The 4644-nt window shown below is 42.9% G+C and overlaps 1 protein-coding gene across 1 annotated transcript in view; it reads right to left on the bottom strand.

Annotated features, from left to right (window-relative positions):
* The window catches only part of ANKRD27 (ankyrin repeat domain 27), a gene marked incomplete in the record, with an annotated part of 85726 nt that overhangs the window by 14088 nt on the left and 66994 nt on the right, over positions 1-4644 (bottom strand).

Below are 4644 nucleotides of genomic sequence, written 5' to 3'. Positions count from 1 at the left end.
CCCCAGGGGGGATGGTCACGCCGCAATCCCTTCTCCTCCATTCTCCTCTCGGGATCTTGGGCACGCATGCACACGTGCCCGGCATGAGTTTTTAAGCCACCGGGTCTGGGACGTGAACCGCGGTCGACTACGTGGGAGTCCAGCGACATAGCCATTACGCTAACTGCTGGTTCCCTCTCTCTCTCTCTTTTGCTGGTAAGTGCACATGCCCTCTGGCAATATGGGGAGAAAAAAGAAAAAAAAGCACAAGTCCTAGCACAGCTAAAAAGATCCTGGCAAAGAAGAAGCTAGGACTCTCTCTACACTCAATATTATAGCCACTGTAATGACGACGGAACGGTACTAGCGGAGATCAATGAAACAGAACGGAGAACCCAGAAATGGACAATACACAGTCCACTGAGGTGCAAAAGCAAGTTGATGGGGGCAGATGGTCTTTTTAACGAATTGTGCTGAAGCAAGTGGACATTCATAGGCAAAGAAATAATTTTAAGAAAAGAAAGAAAATGAAATTCACCTAAATCTCACACCTCATACAAAAAATTAACTCAAAATGAAGGACTTAACTATAAAATAGCTCTCAAAAAAAAAGAGAAAATCTTGGAAATGTTTGGCTAACAAAAGATTTCTCAGACCTGACACCAAAAGCACAATTAGTAATAAAAACCCGGAGACTAGCAGGTGGAGTGGTGATTAAGGCGCTGGACACTCCCACGTGGCCGACTGCGGTTCACGTCTCAGACCTGGTGACTTGCTCTCTCACTTTCTCTTTCTCTCTCTCTATGTCTCTCTCTGGTCAAGTTAAAATAAAAGAATGAATAAATAAAAAGTTAAATAAATAATTCTTTAAAATAAATAAATAAATAAAACTTAAAGAACACTAAGGGCCTACAGATGGCATGGTGGTTAAGATGACTATATCCCACATGGCCAACACCACAATTCAAGTCCCAGAACTGGCAGCTTGGAAAACCTGCCAGGTGAGTTTGAGTGCATGCCCAAAATCTCAAGATGAAAATAGAAGAAAGGGGACTGTGGTATGGTTATTCCCACTGGGGGGATGATTTCTCATTTTCTCTCTCTGTCTCTCTCTGGAGAACACATGCATGGCAAAAGTCTGAAAAAAGAATGAAGGAAGAAAAAAGCTGGGGATTAAAAACTCGTTCTCTTCTGAAAGCCCATGTGAAGAGGCTGAGAAAAGTGACAGGCTGAAAGAAAATATTTGCAAACCACATAACTGACAGAGTATCTAGAATATGTAAAGAACTCAAAGCTCAGTAATAAAGAAATAAACAAACCACTTAGAAAATGGACAAAAAGAAATGAACAGACACTTCACTGAAGAGCACACTCAGATGGCAAATGAGCGCATGAAGAGGTGCTCAACATCATCAGCCATTAGGGAAATGCAAATTAAAACCACAATGTGGTCGTACTGCACACTAGCAGAATGGCTAAAATAGAAAACAGTGGCAGTGCTACATCTTGGTAGGAATGCAGAGAAACCAGATCGCTCATATATTGCCGGTGGGTTTTGGAAAGGTCTGTCAGTTCCTACAAAAACTACCTGTGGAATCACCATGCCATTACCATATAACTCAGCGATGATACTCGGGGGCATTTATTTTAGAAAAATGAAAACTTAGGTTCTTACAAAAACCTGTACTCCAATGTTTGTAGCATCTTTCTTTGTAATATCACCCCCCAGGGGGGATGGTCACGCCGCAATCCCTTCTCCTCCATTCTCCTCTCGGGATCTTGGGCACGCATGCACACGTGCCCGGCATGAGTTTTTAAGCCACTGGGTCCGGGACGTGAACCGCGGTCGACTACGTGGGAGTCCAGCGACATAGCCATTACGCTAACTGCTGGTTCCCTCTCTCTCTCTCTTTTGCTGGTAAGTGCACATGCCCTCTGGCAATATGGGGAGAAAAAAGAAAAAAAAGCACAAGTCCTAGCACAGCTAAAAAGATCCTGGCAAAGAAGAAGCTAGGACTCTCTCTACACTCAATATTATAGCCACTGTAATGACGACGGAACGGTACTGGCGGAGATCAATGAAACAGAACGGAGAACCCAGAAATGGACAATACACAGTCCACTGAGGTGCAAAAGCAAGTTGATGGGGGCAGATGGTCTTTTTAACGAATTGTGCTGAAGCAAGTGGACATTCATAGGCAAAGAAATAATTTTAAGAAAAGAAAGAAAATGAAATTCACCTAAATCTCACACCTCATACAAAAAATTAACTCAAAATGAAGGACTTAACTATAAAATAGCTCTCAAAAAAAAAGAGAAAATCTTGGAAATGTTTGGCTAACAAAAGATTTCTCAGACCTGACACCAAAAGCACAATTAGTAATAAAAACCCGGAGACTAGCAGGTGGAGTGGTGATTAAGGCGCTGGACACTCCCACGTGGCCGACTGCGGTTCACGTCCCAGACCTGGTGACTTGCTCTCTCACTTTCTCTTTCTCTCTCTCTATGTCTCTCTCTGGTCAAGTTAAAATAAAAGAATGAATAAATAAAAAGTTAAATAAATAATTCTTTAAAATAAATAAATAAATAAAACTTAAAGAACACTAAGGGCCTACAGATGGCATGGTGGTTAAGATGACTATATCCCACATGGCCAACACCACAATTCAAGTCCCAGAACTGGCAGCTTGGAAAACCTGCCAGGTGAGTTTGAGTGCATGCCCAAAATCTCAAGATGAAAATAGAAGAAAGGGGACTGTGGTATGGTTATTCCCACTGGGGGGATGATTTCTCATTTTCTCTCTCTGTCTCTCTCTGGAGAACACATGCATGGCAAAAGTCTGAAAAAAGAATGAAGGAAGAAAAAAGCTGGGGATTAAAAACTCGTTCTCTTCTGAAAGCCCATGTGAAGAGGCTGAGAAAAGTGACAGGCTGAAAGAAAATATTTGCAAACCACATAACTGACAGAGTATCTAGAATATGTAAAGAACTCAAAGCTCAGTAATAAAGAAATAAACAAACCACTTAGGAAATGGGCAAAAAGAAATGAACAGACACTTCACTGAAGAGCACACTCAGATGGCAAATGAGCGCATGAAGAGGTGCTCAACATCATCAGCCATTAGGGAAATGCAAATTAAAACCACAATGTGGTCGTACTGCACACTAGCAGAATGGCTAAAATAGAAAACAGTGGCAGTGCTACATCTTGGTAGGAATGCAGAGAAACCAGATCGCTCATATATTGCCGGTGGGTTTTGGAAAGGTCTGTCAGTTCCTACAAAAACTACCTGTGGAATCACCATGCCATTACCATATAACTCAGCGATGATACTCGGGGGCATTTATTTTAGAAAAATGAAAACTTAGGTTCTTACAAAAACCTGTACTCCAATGTTTGTAGCATCTTTCTTTGTAATAGCTACAGCCAGAAACAACCCACAGGAGCGGTTAAACGAACGGTGGTGCATGTATACCCGGGAATACTACCCCATGATAAAGGAACACGCTGCTGATTACATGCAACGACTTGGAAGCATGCTGAGTGAACAAAGCTAGTCTTACGAGGGAATATACAGGCCCTCCTCACTTGATGATAGAGTTCCATTCCTACAACTATTAATAAGTCGCTACCGTGAATTGGTCTACAAGCAAGGAACTTAAAGGCCGATGTCTTGTGGTGTGTTGTGGCACCATAGGGTATATATTTTTCAACAGATCATGTGACACCACCCTAGAATAATGTAATTCTATCCCTACAAAAAGTATACATTAGATAAGCACTAGAAAGTGATAAGACATATCAAAATACACTAATACAAATCCAGGGTAATTGTTTTTATTTATTGTGAATATTGCTATGGGTGCAAAATAAAGTACACATTTACAATAAAATATGTGATTTTGTGTGACTTGAACGCTTCGTGTGGTGAATCTAACCAAGTGTGGAAAGGAGACACAGACTGAGAAAGGGATTCCTGAGACGCAGGGTGAGAAAGGGGATTCCCTGCGCTGGAGAACTGGCTGAAAGCCAGAGCGGTCATTAACCGGGAAGGTTGTTAAGTGAGGAGTGGCTAACTGTGATTACGTTCAGGTAACATTTTTGAAATGACAAAATTATAGAAATGGAGACCAGACTAGTGGTTGCCAGGGGGTTAGGGATGGTAGGATAGAAGGCTGACAGGGAGAGATGGGTGTGGTTACAAAAGGGCAATTTTGTGACTTTTTCTGTGGCAAGAGAACTGTTCTTTATCTTGAGTGTGGGACAAAACTGTACACAACTACAGGCTGGCTTGGTGGCACGGTGCCAACATGCTGCTCAGTGACACAGGGTGCACTTGGACCGTCATCACGGGTTTGGGTCTCCGAGCACTCTGTACACACCAGGCGTGCTCACCATGATCCTGGATGAATGAATGGGAGGGCTGAGAGTCGGGGGTGGGATCGTGATGAGCCCCTGTTGAAAGTGCTTGTCTTTCTCTCTGTGTCTCCTCATTCTCATGAAAAGAAACATCTTTTGGGACTAGCAGTTAGCATAATGGCTATGTCGCTGGACTCCCACGCTGTCAACCGTGGTTCGAGTCTCGGACCCGGTGGCTTAAACTCATGCCAGGTGCGTGTGCGTGCGTGCCCAAGATCCCGAGAGGAGAATGGAGGAGAAGGGAT

Source organism: Tupaia chinensis, unplaced genomic scaffold (genome assembly GCF_000334495.1).
Source record: "Tupaia chinensis unplaced genomic scaffold, TupChi_1.0 Scaffold145396_1, whole genome shotgun sequence".
Lineage (NCBI taxonomy): Eukaryota > Metazoa > Chordata > Mammalia > Scandentia > Tupaiidae > Tupaia > Tupaia belangeri.
This window is presented reverse-complemented; position numbering and strand designations above follow the sequence as displayed.